This window comes from Strigops habroptila, chromosome 10 (assembly GCF_004027225.2).
Source record: "Strigops habroptila isolate Jane chromosome 10, bStrHab1.2.pri, whole genome shotgun sequence".
In the NCBI taxonomy this organism is placed as follows: Eukaryota; Metazoa; Chordata; class Aves; order Psittaciformes; family Psittacidae; genus Strigops; species Strigops habroptila.
Window position 1 is genome coordinate 22,287,418 of NC_046359.1, and position 18,232 is coordinate 22,305,649.

The 18,232-nt window shown below is 41.7% G+C and overlaps 1 protein-coding gene across 1 annotated transcript in view; it reads left to right on the top strand.

Annotated features, from left to right (window-relative positions):
• Nucleotides 1–6,107: 6,107 nt before the first annotated feature.
• Nucleotides 6,108–18,232, top strand: part of VIT (vitrin) — a 51,718-nt gene continuing 39,593 nt past the window's right edge. Inside the window, 1 exon segment of the mRNA XM_030499986.1 lies at nt 6,108–6,426. The gene's annotated coding sequence lies outside the window, so the exon portion shown is untranslated.

The window sequence follows — 18,232 nt, forward strand, 5'->3', positions numbered from 1 at the left end:
CAGCTTTTAAAACTCATTACACCCCTTCAGATTCAAAGGCTTGTGGCCACAACCAGGGCAAACTCCTCCCAGGCAGCCACCCTTGACATTTCCTGACCCCAAATGCAACGAGGTTTGTTCTAGCCCCTGCATTTATTGTTCACTTTATGTATGTTTCAACATAGCATTAGTGGCAGCCTCTGTTCTAAATCTGGCTTTGGGAATATAGGGCATAGGATGTATGTGTAAATTCAGCTACATGCCAAAAATAATGGAGATTATTTGATGCCCATGAGAGCCTCCTCATTGTATTTCAAGCACTAATGTCTCCTCCACCTATTTTCAGTTTTCCTACAGAGATACATATTTTGAAATAATTAAAGGAAAGCAATATCTGAGCATTGCTGCTTTCTGCTACAATCCAAGATCTATAAGCAAACCCAGCTGACTTGCTGGTCCTAACTAGTATTGTCTGCATGTCCACAGCTAATGCTAATTACACATTAAATCACTCTCAGAGTACACAAACACCCATTACATGGAGTAGATATTTCTGAGTTTCCTCAAATGCCTTATTACATTCTCTTTCCAAGCCCGAGTTCACTTTCATGTCTTTTGATTATTATAGAGGCAGATGAGGCCAAAAGTTTTCAAAAGTGACTGCCCAGAACTTAAAAAATCAAACAATCCAAATACACAACAGTTCAAATGGTTGCTGCTCAATTGGAAAGGCTCAAGCTTTCCATGTATCAGTTACAGAAAAGGATCCTTTTCCCATTTCCCACTGTGAACCCTCACTTTTTGAGCCTGCCCAGCTGGGACAGCAGGCTCTCAGGTAGACCCCATCCCCATGCCCTACGCTGCAGGAGAGACAGGCTTATCAACTCCTGCTTGAACATTGCCTCCTGGCAAACCTGAAAAAAATGCTTTTGTCACCTTTTGTCCCTCCCTTCCCTGTGGGGTGAACAAATGAACCAGGGGACTTGGGGTTACTGACAGAGCCCAGCTTCTCTACAGTCTCAGGAAACATGGCTATTGCCATCTTCACTGAGAAACACCCAGTGGGTCAAATTTACACAGTGTAAGGTTTGTATCCATCTATTTAAGACAAGCACGCCAACATTATGCATTCATTTGGCCCATGAGGTCTCCTCATTCATAAAAAATAAAAACAGATGCCTGGCTATCCAATTGCTCTAATTATTTAAAGAAGTTTCTGATGCTGGCAACAGCTACAGCATACATAATTCAGCCTCCGTACCTTTCTCAAACACAAGACAAACACATCAGTGTGTTTTATATAAACCTTTCAGGACATGGGTTATTTTATTTACCATTTATTTATTTATTTAGATGTAAGTGCTTTAAGCAGCTGAAGCCAAACAATGTTAAGTCCCTAGTTACCTTGCCATTCCAACTGTACTTATAACTTTCTACTATGTTTTACCATTGCCTTGTTTTCTTCATGTTTAAATAGGTTACAAGCACAGATTGCCTTATGCATAAGAATGTCTAAGTTAATATTTTATTTCACACAGTTTGAGAAATGTAGAAAAACTGCAGAATTTGAACTCCACTGCCTCTTGTTAGAAGTTAAGGCTAACATGTGCAACTGCACCGTCATTGAACAGAGCCAGCACTGCCAGGCTGTGCATGACACTTTGGGGTGTTATAACTTGGAGAAGATTCTGTTCTCTGATTCCTGTGGTAGTATTTGGTGGAAAAGGCTTGAGGGTAATTGTTTGAGTGCGGAAAACTTGTTCCTTTCTGTTTAAGCCCTTGGATGTGATTAGATGTGACATGGTTAGGTGTGATCTTGCAGAAATCATTGAATTTGCCTGTGCTTTCTGTTCTTTTATGCAGAGTCAGGACTTTCTAGTACTGACTTATTAAGCCTGCAGTGGTCAGCTAAGAAGATACATTTAGCAAATTCTGTGTAATGATCACAGGCCTGTTAGCTCAGCCCTGAATAACTTTGATTCCTCGTACATTTCCTACTAGTAACCTGGAGAGCAATGATCTCTTGGAAGCAATTTATGGCCTTTGAAGCCACCTCACTATCCTCTGCTCTCACTTAGATGTTGACTTACTATGTAAACCTACTACACAGTAAAACCTTTCTCTCTTCCTCTTTCTACAAAAGTTTGACTTGTTCATGTAAATCACTACAGAAAGGCCAGCTATCATCAAAATATTATGGCCCAAGACAGTAATGAAATTGGACTGAATTTGGACACCTGAGTGCAAAACTACATGTGTCTCTGTGGTGCCCTAACAGTTGTATATAGTCATGTCATTGCCTGCTCTTAGCTCAGGGGCCATACCAGTTGGTGAATGTCAAACCTAACAAGTGAATTTATTTGGCATTTCCAAATAGGTGAGGTTTCCCCTATTTCATTTACCTGTGCATCACTGCATGCAGAGGGAGAAAATGTGGGAGATCTTACATTTTTGTGTTGGTTGAAACATGTAAGCCCACTAGTTGTATTAAAACCAAAAACTTTGTTAAAAAAGTTGAAGTCAGATTTGTAAAGAGGATAAGATTAAGTGTAGAGAGCTTCCCTTCAGTGAAGTCAGATTTGCAGCTGTTACCCAACATGGCCTTTACCCAGCTGTTACCCAAACCAATGTTTTTTGAACAAAAACAGTGTAACTTGAAAATTCTGCATGACAGATAATCTTAAAATGAAGATTTATTTAAGGGTCTGTGATTAAGCTCCATCAGCATGTGTCTGGTCTTCCAGGTCTGCTGCTGTGAAAACACCAAACCTCCTTTCTGAGCCTTGGTTAGATTATCTCTGTCTGTGCTTACACATATCGTATTTCTCTCTGTTGTTTCATCTTCCAGAGTGAAGGTAATATCTGAGTAGATCATAATTCAGTGCAGTCACTAAATTTTCCTCAAAAATTAAGAGTCTTCTCAAACTCTCTTTGAAAGTTACTTTGAAAGTATTTTGACTCTCTGGTCTTGTTCATTAGCTGCTTAAGACTTTCAGGAGACAGGTTAGCGGTCTGTGTTCCAGGCTTCATAGTACAGTGGAAACAAAGCTTCTCTGCGTGTCATTGCTCCCACTTGGAAATTAATAGAACCGTGATTTTGCTAAATTTTACTGATAGGAATTACTGATCTGCTGCTGCTGTGGGAAAGTGAGGCTATAAAATGCATCAGCCTTAGTTAGTAGGTATGCATGGATATGCGCATATCTGTCGTGCATTAGTAAAGACTATATCCCTGAAATTTGTCACCTGTCCTTAGTATGTATTCATTCATTTAATAACATTATCAATGGATCCTGCTAAATCCTGCTTTAACTAACAAGCGAATGAAAATACAGTATAGTAAAACTTAAAATCTACCACCACAAATAGTATTACCAGTTAACATAAAACTCAAGTGGAGGCTCCTGACTAGAAATAATGCTGGAAGACATGAACACACACAGATACAGAGCATTTGTCTATCCCCTAGACAATATCGTGTTCAATATCTATTGTGTTCAAACTAGTGGCTTCCTGACTGCAAAGTCATCTTTCCCTGTGGCAAATCCCAGCACCAAAGTGAAGCCATACAACACAGTTCACCTCTTGCTCCTGCACTTTGTGTTTGTAGCTCTTGGGTGGCTGGAAATTGCTTCTGTCAGGAAAGAGCACAGCAGCAGCACTTGGAAATGTTGTGATAAAAAGAAACGGCCAGTGCCCTCCTCCGTGCTTTGTTTTTATACTCTTCAGCTCTCCATTACACACCATAACGAGAGGCTGAATACCCTGGATAATGGCAAACCTAGATAGCTTTTCTTTTTCTGCCCACTCAGCGTTTCTGCTCCATGGTTCCCGGGATGCTCAGTTCCAGGATGACAGGTTAGCTCATAGGCAGCGATGCAGAAATGTGCCAACCCACTGGCGGCATCCTTGACCCAGTGCCCCAGTCAGAGCCCACCAGGCTGGGAGAGCTCAGGTGGATGCAGTGTGGACAAGGCTGCACCACTGCTGGGTTTCTAGAAGTGAGAGTTGTGTTCACACACCACTGCCTTTGAGCTAAGTCATGCCAGGTCCATGCTGGCTCTTTGCCCTTGATACAATTTACCCACAAATTAGATAATCAGTCCATGGAAAATGAGAAATAGATCTTTCAGCTGTTTCTTTTGTAAAACTTCCACCCTGCAGGAGCAAGAGTCAAGCATAACCTCAGTACCGGTGCTGTCACTGTTGCTTTGACGCCTTGGCGACCACATTCCTCATGCCAGCAGGTACACCCCTCAACAAGCTGATGCAGGTACCAGAAGCTAAACCTTAGGAGGACTTTTTGCCTGTGCCAGTTATCCCAATCATCCACTGCTTCTGACATCCCAGCTCCATCACTAAGCACTAGTCCAGCTATTTCTATGCAATCCTGTTCTGTGTTCTGCAGGCACACCCTGAGCTTTTTCCATCCAACCATGTCTTGGTTTGCCAGAAGCTTGCTCTTCAGTACTCTCACTCACACTGGTTCGAGATCAAGAGGCTTCATGGATAACCCACTGATCTGAGACTTTAAAGCCATGCAGGCAACTCAAGATGTACACAGATGCCTGTGATTTCCGAAAATAATCTGCTTGAGTTCAGACTAAGTGGCTGAACACCAGTGAAGGTCTGTACCCAAAGTTTTTAGAGGATTTCTATCAGCATCTGCGGTGAAGGAGCTGTTGGGGGGACTTCAGCCTTTCACTAGCACTGGGAAATGACACATAGTCACTTAGCTGCAAAACCCGAATATTTAGGTGTTTGGCCCCAAGCACCTACGTGCCTCTAAATGTCCAGTCTTAAAGTGTCAGGCCTTTTGCCCATGATTATCTGAATAAAACCTCACAAAGCCTTATGAAAAGGTCAATGATATCCTGAAAGTGTTAATTGAAATTAACGAAACTTTTGGTTTGGGCTTGGTTTTTTTTTTTTTTTTTAGAAAATCTTCTAGGTAGATCTGCTAACAAATTTGCTAACCGGAGAGGCTTTCTACCAGTCCACTGCATTCTGCCTTATGAGGGATTACCATGACAAACCTGAATTTCTGTATTAAGAGAATTATGAATTATGGATCATTATATCTTAGTAACACTAAGTTCTAGTAACACAAAATAGTGGGCAGTTCTTTATAAACTTTTGATATTGTATTGTTTATTTCTATGCTGAGTTTATGTAAGTACTGGAGTAGAGATTCACAAATAACAGGTAATCTCTTTCACTTAAACCCAGGTAATCATTTTCCCTTAAACCAAACAAGTTTACAGGATTGTTAGATCAGAAGTAACCAGGAACTACATGTCTTTCTAATGTGTCCTTTGAAATCAATCTATCTCTTATCTTTATACTAGAGAATTTTTTTTCACCAATAATGATCTTCGATAAAACAGAGTGTGTTCACCCATATACGTTACCTATACACTTCTGAATACCTAGGTGGAACTGCAGATGATAATTTGCTTTCCAGCATCCTGGAGTATAATACCAGTCCTTCCTGTGATAATCTTGTAAATGCTGTGATCTTGATTACCTCAGTAAGATTTTCTCCTCAAAGTTACCCAAGAATTTTAGGAGATCTGTGTACAGATACTTTAAAAAAATCAGTCATTTTGTGTATCTCATCTTAAGGAGCACCTGTTTAGAGGTCTTCTAGTGCATTTTATTAAATTCTCGCACCCAACTCGATCAGGAAGAAGTCATTGCTAACCTCAAGTCATACTTCTGCCTCTCTGTGCCCAGATTCACAGACTTGCTATCACTAATCCCCTGACTTCAGGGAAACTGTTGAGGGAATACGATGCTATTCACATGAGTAAAGGCATCACAGTCTGTCTCTTCAAAAGCTAATTTTCCTTTTAAATTGGACTTGCACCTAACTAATCTGGTATTTGTAATCCTTAGAGGAGTGTAGTTTACTCCTAGATACTAGTTGTAGTCCTTTTACTACAGTGCTGAACTGCACAGGGAGACTGAAAAAAAAATCAGCCAAAACGTCAGCTGAGTAAAGCTTCACTTTCCAGAAGAGAAAAACTTGACAAATCTGACATGCTAGTGCAAAAGGAGCATAGAAATCCCTACCAAAAATATGTGGGAGGGAACATATATTTAAAACAGGACCGCCTAATTCAGCTGCTAAATCAATGTAAGGAGCTCTGTACGCCTGTGTGTGCGGGAGGGAGAGGGAGACACAGAGGGAGGGAGAGACAGAGGCAGAGAGGAGCAGAGGGAGGGAGGGAGAGAAATGTGCTTTTCACAGAGCTGGGAGCTTGATGGGAATGTTTGATTAGCTCCTCTCTGAAAGAGAAAAGGTGTCCAGGCCTCCCTCTGCTGCCTGCCTCCCCTTCTGTAGAATAATGTTGGCTGGAGTTTGGGGTACAGAGAAACTTGGAAAAAAAAGCACTTTCCTACTGTGTGGAGAAAAGGAATAAAAAGTTGCACACCTCAAGCAAGGTAATTCTGATGTCATTTCTCTGCTATATTTATTTATGAGGGAGAGGGGGGAGTTGCTTTTTTGTTTTTTTGTTGATGAGTTAGATATTTGCACTGCTAAGAAACTGGAGGGATGTAATCTGTTTGGCATTCCAGCTGTGTGCATAGGATCAAAGACCTAAGAAGATTAAGACATTGTTATAGAATGAAACTGTACTATAAGTTATATATACTTAAGTATTTATAAAAGCATTAAACCCCTACTGTTGAAGTGGACACATATACTCACTGCCTGAACAGGGCTGAATTATTTGGTGAAGAACAGTGTATATTAGTCACACCTCGATAGACATTTATATGACTACTGTTCAAACAGTATGTAATAGGTAATGCAACTTGTTGCTAGGTGTAAAATGGTTTTGCTTTGAAGACTTTTTCTTTGTCTTTTTGATCAATAGGAAGGTGTGCATTGTATCATTAATTAGCATTACCTGACACTGGGGAACACTAATCTCCAAGATACTGAATGAAAAATAGTATTATTCCAGTGATATATATTTATATGGTGTAAACTCCCTTGCTAGATGGATAGATACAGATGTATGAATAGTACAGTAGCCTAGACACTATATATACTCTTGTGCTGAGTGCTCGTTTTGCTGGTGGGGCTCCAAAAATGAATAGCATTGTCAAGCCTGCCACAGCCATTCAGCTCTCTGCAGAGAGATTAGAGCCTCGATAAGTCTCCTCAAAATGCAATTTCTCTCAGACTAGTACTAACATGAACCAAATGCCCCAAGCAAACTTTCAACCTTAGTTAATATTTTGTTTCTAGAGTTATGGGAGCTATGCCACATCCAGAGCAAATAAAGAACTACAGATGACAGAGGCAGATCCACCTTAAAGCACACTCTTTTTCCTCTAGCCTCTCCAAAATTTGACACAAAAACAAACCACAAAAAGCAAGCACACACAGAGGAAAAGGTAGTTTAGATGGTTTCTAAAATACATTTGACTGAGAACAGCAATGGACTCATGTTTATAGCTCATACTTTACTGTATGCATTCTAAAGTTAAAAACACCTTTCATTTGACTATGCTCGAAGAATATCTGATTTTCTGTATCTTTAGTATCATGTTCTTCAGACTTTATTCAGTTAATCACTTGAACAACAGTCATGGTCTCTTTCAGAGATGCAGATACAGCTCAAGCAAAAATAACTGCATTACACATGCACATTACTTTTGGAATACTAAATTAGTAACTTATTTTAAAGAAACTTATTTTGCTTGCATATTTTACCTAATCCTTTGAGTTGCTGTGGTTGTTCTCACTGCGATGACAGGAAAGACTGATGTCCTTGGTCTTATCTCAAGCCTTGACTGTCCTGCCAATATAATTTAATATTACTTTGTGTTTCCACCTGCACTAAGATTATTATGTTCTTAACCTGCTCACTACTATATGTAAGACATTTCTTTCCCTAGTAGTATTATTACACGACTTACCTCTGGCTGGTTGAACCAGGTTACCAGGTTTCCTTACACTTGGGATGCAAAAAAGATACCCCACATGGATTTTCTTGTGTCTAATAAGACTGGGATCTTACTGAAGTCTTTCCTTTAGTGGAGACATTAACAAAGTGTTCCCTCTTCACCCAGCTATTTGCTTACTTTCTCAGAAGTAGTAAGAAATTGATTTTTACACTTCCTTTGGTCAACTTGATTAACTGAAATATTTCTAAAAGGGGGACTGCCTGAGCTATCATGTGAACACAGAAGCTGGGAAAACAGACGAACTACTTCATGTGAAGCAACAGAATTATTTATTAAAACAATGCTAAAAATAAACCTGAAGATCACATAACAGTGGCATCAAAGACTTGAGTGCACCTGGTCTGCCCGGATAATTTTTAACTTTTTCCTTTTCACTTCCAAGCCAGAAATAAAGGTCTAGACAGAAAATACATCCCCCCTTAGCTTTACATGCCAACCCAAGGCTCAGGACAGGCACCTTCAAGTTTCTATTTTACAAGAAGTCTCCTAACTATTTAATTTAAAGCACGTGGATGAAATAAGCAATAGAAGTGATAGCTCAGTTTACTATCTGCAGTTATTGCTGTATTCCTCCTCCAATGTCTTGAGGCTAAACACATAGAAAAAAATGCTGTGGTGCTCATAGACATGAGCTCCCTGTACAGGGGGACCGACATGGGCAGGTGCTGAGGCAGTGAGGTGCATGTTGGCCCATCGCAACAGGGTGGACAGGCACCATCTTTTCTGGGTAGGTGGTGAAAAGCAATAGCCCAGGATTTCCTGACAACCCTAGGGGGGATGTTATGGTCCTCTGAAGCTTCTAGTCCACCAGGACTCCTCCAGCATGCTGCAGCATCAGCTGAGGTTTAGACCTCGCATTCAGGACTCAGTAAGTAGACGCTGAACAGATAATATCTCCTTCCTTCTGAAAGCCCATCCATCATATAGGTCTCATTGGTCTGTGTTGGAAAATAGAAACACAGAACAAAAAATTAAATGCAAACCTGATGTTTTGGGTTTGTTTTGTTTTGGGTTTTTTTGTTTTTAAGAAGAGAAAAACAATAGCTCTTGTATGTGTTGTACATAAAGCCAGGGAGGATGCAGCTGCAGCAGTCACAGGTCTGCCTTCCTCACTTTTCTCCTGTGGAGTAGTTTTTAAGGCCAGAGTCAGAGAGCGAAATAGGTGCTTAACACCTACTTAGTGTACTTCAATTCCTCTTTTGAACTTGGCGGGGCACAAGGAGCCCCCTTGTCCCAGGGCTGGCCTGGGGTGCCTATGCTAGAGCTCAGCTGGGACCTGGGACAATGCGGCCCCTGTTCCGGGCCCGGCTGTCACACTGAGACTATAATTATCTCTCTTCTAATGACCAGCCAGGCAAGATAAGAGTTTTTATGCTATGTTTAGAAAACAATGTCTTACTACAAATTGACGGTTCATTCGCCTCTAAAAGAGCCTCTCTAACAGTCCTAGAGCAGCTGCCATTCTTTTGCATACCGGTTCCTTTATTTGCTGCACATTTCCCACTTGGAAAATTTGTGTGAACGCTGTGCAGGCAGCGCAGCCTCCCTCTGCCTTAAAAGAAGTTTGGGGAGGTGCAGAAGTGCCCAGAAAGCCTGTAGCCATTTAGATTGCATCTCTATTACTAAATTAAACTCTGTTTAATTAAACTCTCTTTACTTTAGAAGCAAAGAGGCTGCAGGCAGTGCCTCGAGCGCTGTGGAGGGACGCAGTAAAACTACCTTTTACTGACTTCTGATAATGCTCTTCAGAAGCAAGCTGCAGCAAGAAGTGGGATGTGAAGGGACTTGCTACAGATAAAACAGCAGCATGTATTACTGATGAGCTTTTCTTCCAGAGCTATGGCCCACAGACAAGTCGGGGATCTACTAAAATTACATAGGCTCCTAAGGCATCTATGGGTAGTTATACTGGCCAGCTGAGGTTGCAGGCTGTGTGGATGCATCTGACCCTTGCAAACACTGGGAGGTGCCAAAACGGGCAGTCCTGACAGCATGGCACTCATGGGTTAGCTGCCCAACTATTTGCTCTGGGCTCTGCAAACATTATGCACCCTACTCTGTGCTGAGGCAGCTGCACTTTTAGTGGTGCCTGAGGGCTGCTCCACATCCTCTGTCAGTACCCTGCCAGCAAAGAGCAGAGCCCCGTCCCTCTTTCTGCAGCTGGCTCACCCTCTTGCCACCTTCTCAGAGCTGTCATCTCTGCCCTTCTCCACAGCAGGATGTGGCTGGGTCTGCTCCCTGGTCTGCGTCTCCTATTCAGGCCTGTTTTTCAGCAGGTAAGCCCTGGTGAAAAACAAAACCAGAAAACATTCATCAGAAACAAAATTTCCCAGTGACTTGGAACCAGGAATATTTCTCAGGAAAAGGTACTTTAATTCAAAAAAAAAAACCCAAAAAAAAAAAAACCCAAAAAAAAACCTACACCCAAAATCCACCATCTGCAGCTTTTGCTTTCCCTTTTGAAGCAGAGCACCCAGATCTACAGCTCATATCCCAAACTGGAAACACATTTGCATGCATAAGAGTATTTATAACCACCTCTGCTTCATTCAAATCATCTAGTTTTAAGCAGTTCTTAACCTGACAAGTCCTACTCATGATTCAAGTGGCTTTCTAGCACCCATTGAGTCCTTTCTACCTTTGCTTTATCTCCAGAGCTTCAGAATGCATTAAGTGGTCAGTGGCACATTAAGAACACAATCTGTGTCAGTTATCCTTAATGTGTCCCATTCTACAGGACAACCCATAGACACAGATACAAAAAATACTTTTAAGATCAACTTGCATTGCAAACTGTTTTTCAGCCTGTCACCTTAAAAAACAGCTTTGTGAATGTAACACATGTAACACAGCAGCCAACAGTCTCTCAGCTGGCAGCTGGTTTCATATAAAAAAAAAGCTCACAATTGCCAAGTGACAGTTTCATGTGTGCCAAATTTTGAGGGAAAATTCCGAATGATTCTGTGTAGCTTCAAGCAGTCCTTTAATGTCCCCACCAGGACGACCTGGGGATTTTCAGCACCTCCAGCTTGTACATAAAAATGTGGAAATTTTTACCTCTCCAAAATCACTTGTTTACAGGGAAGTTTGGGCAAGGCCACCTCTGTGCCTCTTGATCCCCCTGCCAGGTTCCTTTAGGGATTCAGAAGGCTCCATTCTTTATTTTCCCCAAATACGTAGTTTACCCTCTAGTCTGTAGAAGGGCAAGACATTGAGGAAAGCTGGCAGCAGCGCTGTGTATACTGGCCTTGGTCACCTTCAGTGGGTCAGTTATGAAAGGGTAAGGGCCCCATGAGTCCAGGGGCTATTTTCACAGCTGTCAGTCAGCTGTGGACAATGGGAACCCATCCTGCTCTCCTTTTTGGGGACCCATCTTTCTCACCTCTCTTGCAATCCATCTGCAGTACTCCACAATTTGTTCTCCAGGGCTTGGTGGAAGAAGGTTTTTGGACATGAAGCATATGAAAAAAGAGAGGCTGTTTGGAAATGAGGCTAAATGGGAAGGAGTGTCTCACCTACTTTGGGGACAGTCTTTCTATCAAATTACATCTCAAAATACGTGTTAATTTAGGATGTGAAGTCTCAGGCTTCCATAGTCTATATCTTCTATTCTCAATGGTGTAGAAAAGAAATACATAAGTTAGGCAATAATTAGGTTTGAAGTAGAAGTTCATGTTGTAATCTTCTAAAGACAAAGTTCAGAACAAAATTCCTGAGCATGGAAGTGGATTATGCAATATCAAAGTCTGCAGGCTGAGTTTTGTTTAAAAGCAAAAGACCGTAAATTACAAGTTCTTGTTCCATTCCATGTGCTGTGCACAGTTTTCCTTTTTGATCTTGGGCTCTCTGAAACAGAATCCTATGATTCATCTCTATGTCAAAACAGCAGGTTTTAAAAGCTTCTAATATAGAAAATTAGTAAATCAGTGTCAGTCTAGTCCTGAGATACATTTGTCAACAATTTCTGGCTGTACCTACGCTGTCACAGTACCCAGGAGCTGACTCTGGAGGCCACTTTCTCTGCCACCACATTTTCTAGCTCTTCAAGTCTCCTCCAGGGCACTCAGATATTGAAAGATGTAATTTTGAAGCATAGCCATCTCTCATGTTTTCTGCAAGACCCATATGCTAGAGAGCCCACTCCTGCCAGTTGCCAATGGCTGCCAACACACGTGCCATAAGGCTGCACAGCATGGCCCGCATTACATCAGGTCTCTCATCAGCACCTCCACCAACAACATGTCTTCAGAAACCCAGCACTACCCATAATAGTCTCATTTATAATGCTGGCACCTGTGCTAACCCATAACTCACTTCCATCCCAAAAGCAGCATGGAGTCCCAAGATGTGTTCTGTAGTCATTAAAAAGTGGAAACAGTAGTCACAGGTCCTCAGTTTTCAAATGGTTCCCTGGTGAGAACCACGGGAACTGGTCTCTCACCCCTGGTCTCTCACCACACCTGGTAAGAGACTTCAGCTTGAATGTGCCTGTTGGGTTATAGGTGGGCTGCAGACCAGCACCAGGTGGGAAGGATACCACTGATGTAGCCTGCAGCAAAGCCAAAGCAGCAATGACCACCAGCTGGGGAGGTCAGCCTGCTGCAGCCTTTCACCATGAGACTTTGAGGAGCAGGATTCACTTCCAACTCAGGAGGAGGAGACAGGACAGACTTCCAAACCCAAACATCTCTCTGGAGATGACAAAAGAAGCATCCTGCTTATACACAGAAGTATTGGTGGATTCTGCCCTAAGATTAGATTAGACTGAAGACTAGTCTTTGATGTTCTCTGTTAGGAATATGAGAAAGCACAGATCTAGTAAGTAGCCTTAGGAGCCCCTCATGGTTCAGAACAGCAGGACATGAATGCCACCTCTAGTAGGAAATCCAGAGGTGCACCTGGCTACCACAACAGCTCATGCACATCCTCTAAGCATCCAGGTGGCACATAAGGTGGCCAAGTGCAATGTCCTGGGACATGGAGTCAGGCATCCTGCCCCTCTGCAGTTGACCCTGCAAGAAGGCAAAGAATTTGGAGGTCCCAGCAAAGTAGCACTAGAAGATGACTGAGGACCATGAAGTGTATTGGGGTTGTTTTCCAATATGCCTTTTGTAGCAAACTTCCTTGAGGCACAGGTTGGTCTTTCCTAAACTAAAGGTATCAGAGAGAGATCTAAGAGAGATGGAGGAAAAGGTTGCCAGGCGGGAATAATGCAGTTAGGAAGAAATAATGTTTTTTTAAAAGTAGAAAATATATAAGGGGAAAATGTGAAGCAGTTCAAGGAGCATGAGTCTGTCATTCTTACAGAGAACTACGATGTAAAATTTAAATCACTTAACTTGATTTCACTGGTTTCCACCACAGAAACATATTTAAGCTTAGCTTTTCAAAATGCTTTCTGCAGCTTCCTGATTTACTGAAGATATTTTAAGATGCTTCCTTGATCAAGTTGTCATTACTAGACATCGATGAATTTCACCACTTACTGCCTTGTTTCAAACCAGGGCCACATGGCAAGGTGGTTCCAGGTTTGGGGGGTTTTTAATATATTTCTTTATATATTTTCTGAATCCTTATCCAACCAGTCCGTGGCTTTGGTATGAGGCACCAGTAGTTATACTGACTGCAGGAGATATTGAATTGATAAAGGTTTTCTGTGAGATGTGGCATACATTCAGTAGCATGCTTAAGGATCAGTTTTGCTTTTGATCTAGACATATAACTCTCTTTTGTAGTAAAGGAATACATGTAGCTTTAATAAGCAAAGTGTAAACATTCTAAAGTTTCTCTAAATTTCTAAAAGTTTCTACCACAAAAAAGGTGTCAAGTTTTGTTTGAACTTGCACAAAAATTCCAAAAAAACATCCCCAGGGTGATGTGCAGTTTCTTCAGTGCCTTTAACACAAATTCTTCACTTTTAGACCCAATATGTACCTTTGGGGGAATTCTGACACACTACAATAATTCTTGGTTTGCAGGCAGCTCAACAGCATGATTAGTCAGGCTCTTTTCATAGTGCACCCAATCTGAGAAATGTATCACACTTTAAAAACCCACTTTGACTTCTTAAATCCACTTTTGTTGGAAATCAAAAATGGTGGTTTTTTCTAAAAAGTGAAAGAAATATGGCTGTGAATCTCACACTACAAAGCTAGCACAGCCCTTGGGCAGCGCTGGATTGCTGGTACTTCCCTTTGTCCTCAGTTTCTTGGGGAAATGGCGGTGGCAGGGGTCGACGGTACCTGGCTGGGGTCTGACTGGTGTCAAGCAGAGGTAGTTAAATTACAAAAGGGAAAGAAGTTCTCTGCAACAGTGTGCATAGGGAGCATGGGCTCAAGCCTGGGAGGAAGGGGGGCAGATACAGGAGCAGACAAGAGCTGTGGTGGGAAGTAAGAGGGAGGGAGTTGTCTAGACAGGGATTCGCAGATTTGAGCTAACAGTGATTCCCAATGAGCCATAAAAGCTGCACAGGAAAATGAAAATAATTAATGTATAATATATTAACAGAAACTAGGAAAATACAGAGTAACAGCCCTCATCTGGATAGTTCAAATTATATTTATTCTGTGAGTGGGTGACATATTCTAAATGTATCTCTTCCTTTGCTGGAAAGGGGCAGGTCAGACCAGCATAATTGATAGCTATCTTGCTGAGACAGAGGAAAAAGTATAATCATTGCAGGTTTATTTAGGCTCTGAGAAAGGTCTGGCAAGTTAAATCACACTGTAGTTTTAAATAAATTACCTTCTTCTCGAAGAGGTCTGTGGAAAGTAGAGAAATCATTCATCACTGTTACTTCAACCTTACGTTTGTCTAATTTCAGGGCATTGCATGAACTCAAAATGAGTTGGATGTTTTTATTTGGCTTTAAATTGCTGGGTATAGCATCTCTTCATCATACCTACCTGTATCGAGCTATTCTGGACCAAATTCTTCTTGCAAATCTGCATATAAACATTTGTTAAAGCAGCTTTGAAAAAAATTATTCCTGTGCCTGACTTGCTGCTTGCCTGGGAGCAGAGCAAAGCCACAGTCTCTTGCTTTGCTCCTGGAAGGAGCTTGTGTTTCACAGTAGCTCACTACTGCATAAAAAATAGTGAGTTCAGGGAGAGGGAAGGCCCCAGGACCCTGTGTCCTCTTCCCCATCTGAATGTCCAAACCTGTGGGCATCTTTTGTTTCAGTAGAGAGGGGAGAGTGTGCTCAGGTATCCTCAGAACCCTTGGGGAGGGCACTCTTGGGTATGGCACAATGTCTCAAAAAATCTCTTCAATCACTTCGTAGAGGGCTTGCAAGAGATGAGGCCTCTGCCCTCTCCAGGGTCGTTTTGAACTCTCGTGACTTCTCCAAGCAGAGGCTATACCCTCTGATCACTCTGAGCTAACACTGCTGTGCAAGGGTAGCCAGGGTCTTTCGGGCCACCCAGGAGAAGTTTCCATGTCTTGTTTGTGAGGGGCAATATGCCTACAACCATTTTTGGCAGCTCACAGACCAGCCAGTAGGCTAAACAGCCCAACCTGCCTGTAGTTACCACACATTGACACCAGTAAACTGAGGCAGTCAGCTGAAATTCTTTGAGAAACAGGGCTGGCAGCTACCTCTGTATAGCAGTATGGTGTAAACCAGAGCATGTTCAGGAAACAGAGCAGTGTCCAAGCCCACAGCACCCATCTCCGAAGCAAAAGGCAAGGAAAAACTGCAGCAGCCATCCTCCCACTTTTGAAGGAGTCACTGCTGTGGGGTGGAGGGCCAGTGTTGACTGGGTGTGGGATTCGTGTGGCCACAGAACATAGCCAGCAAAAGTCTGTAGCTACTGCCTAGGTGGTAAAGGAAATTATTCAAAATGAATAGCCCTGACTGTAATCCTAATGCTTAGCTTAATGAGCAAAGGCTCTTTAAAGCAAAAATACAAGCTGTCCCAAGGCTCAGAAACTCATTTAGCAGTGGTTTGGTTGTTCATTTTATTAAACACACAATTGCCTAATGTGTGATGTCTGATACTTCTTACAACTCCTCCACAACAAGGGAAAGACCCGAAGCCATAAAATCCTGAGCTTCCTTGTTGGCTCTTTCTGAGGCACTGGATAATTAAGCAGAGTGCACCATGGCACTCTGAAACTCAGCACTGCCTCCAGGAAGAATCTGAGGTTCTAAGTCCTAGTTCCACATACCTCTGGCTGTGGAAACCCCAAGATGTGGGGTTTGCAACCATGGCAGAGGTCGCTCTGAAAGCTGAAGAAGGTTGCAGAATGAGCATGGTACAAGAAACCTTAAGTTTCTTATTGACACTTCCCACAAACAGTGTGGCCAATTCATTTCTTTTCTCTTTTTTTATATGATAAAGTATATCACATCCTATATTTGCAGGTGGTGCTAATACAGATATTAGTGTTCTCTTGCTTCAATTATAGCAAGCCCCTTGCAATTTCCTTCATATATACCATGGGGACAGAGTATGACCATGAATCAAAGAAAGGGTTAAACAATTTTTTAAAAAGAGACAAAAGAAAACAAAAAAAGAAATCTAAAAAGTTTTATTCTGTAAGATGATCATCAGCTCTTGTTTACCCAAACCAGTTTACTCACACCTACACCAAGCCCACTTGATTTTCCCATAAAGGGCACATACTTAACTCAACCCACAGTGCATAGAGATCAAGTTGTTAACTCCACACTACTTGCTCAGATAGCTTTCAAACAAAGTCCACTTCTGTTTTTCATGGTGCCAGTGCTGCTGCAATATCACAACCCCTTAAGAAGGGGAACAAAAACACGCACTATTGTGGTACAAAGAGAGTACACAAATTAATTTCTGCAGCACAGGAGATTACAGGAGATAAACTGCTTACTCCTGCAGAGGCAAAGCATGTGGCACCAGCAAAGAATTTTGGTTTGCACGTGGAACAGACAGCAGTGCCTGACACCAAAAATCAAGGACTTAAAACCTACACTTCCATCAGAAAATGTTATAGTTTGCCATACAGTGATGATTTATGAGGATTTAAACCATCTGTTTGTTTGTAGCATGCAGCAGATCTCTCTCAGATCTTTATAAAAGTCAAGCTGCTAATAAAAGATCAATGTAAAAATCTTACTTTATATACAGGAAGAATAGTTTGCTAATTCTGTCTCTTCCCTAACATTCAAGCTTTTTCGAGTACTTGTGGTAGGGAAAAAGTAATCAACATTTGGAAATTTGATTTAAAATGTAAAACAGGATCTGCTCTGGGAAACTGAAGGAGAGGCTTCTTACTACATTTGAACTTGACTTCACTGGGATTTAAGCACATGTTAATACGATGCATATACTTAGCTGCCTTCCTGGCATAAGGGTAACTTCTGTTATGACAGTCTGAAGGATGCAGATGGGAAAATGTACTGATAAGCAAAGATACAGCATACAGTTCAGGAGATTTCATACTGGATGGTCACTAGTTACCAGTACTGACTTGGACTGAAAATACTGCATTACTGGAAAACTAATAATGGGAAATCTCAGCAAAGCTCATATTCCAGACTAAACCAAAGTAGAAACTTTTGGGTTTGTTTTAATGGGATCCATTCATTTGGTAAAGGAACAAAGGAACAATAGCTTTGTGTTTAATATCAAAGTAGCATTCTTGACCTACAGATGAAACATTCCCAAAACTCCCAGTGGATCTGCACAGACTAAAAAGCCTGTCATCTGCATGGACTGGAGCCCTGCTTTCCATTTCCTTCCCAGTGAAACAAAAAATGCCACTGTTTTATTCCAGGCTGTTACTCCCTTTACCAGTTCGAAGTAGCAGGTGCCATGCTAGTCCACAATATAGGAGATCTCATACAGCTTAAATCAGGTGACTCCCTAAGCCCCAGATACAGTGAATGCACACAGACTTCCCACAGTGGAAATCCTGGAGCCTCTAAGCCGGACGCTAAATGGTCAGCAGTGTAAATCCTCCCGCACTTCCTGCCTTGTGACAGCCCAAGGTCTGAAGGCCAGGACCCCCCTTGAGAGTGTTGCCACTAGAGCAGTGTCACAGGATGTCCATACATTTTTCCTGGCATGACAGTGCCTAATGCAGCAATTCACGTAAGTGGCAAAAAGAAGTTTCTTTGTTATTATAATTTATTTCCACCAGGATTCTAATATAAACTGCACCAGCAAAAGTACAGAATCCACGATAAGATGCTTTTGTTTGTAGCTATGACAACAAATCTGTTAAGTAAATGTAACAGCCTTGTCCAAATGCTTCTGTTAATTCTCTTATTGATAAAATATCTGTTATTGCA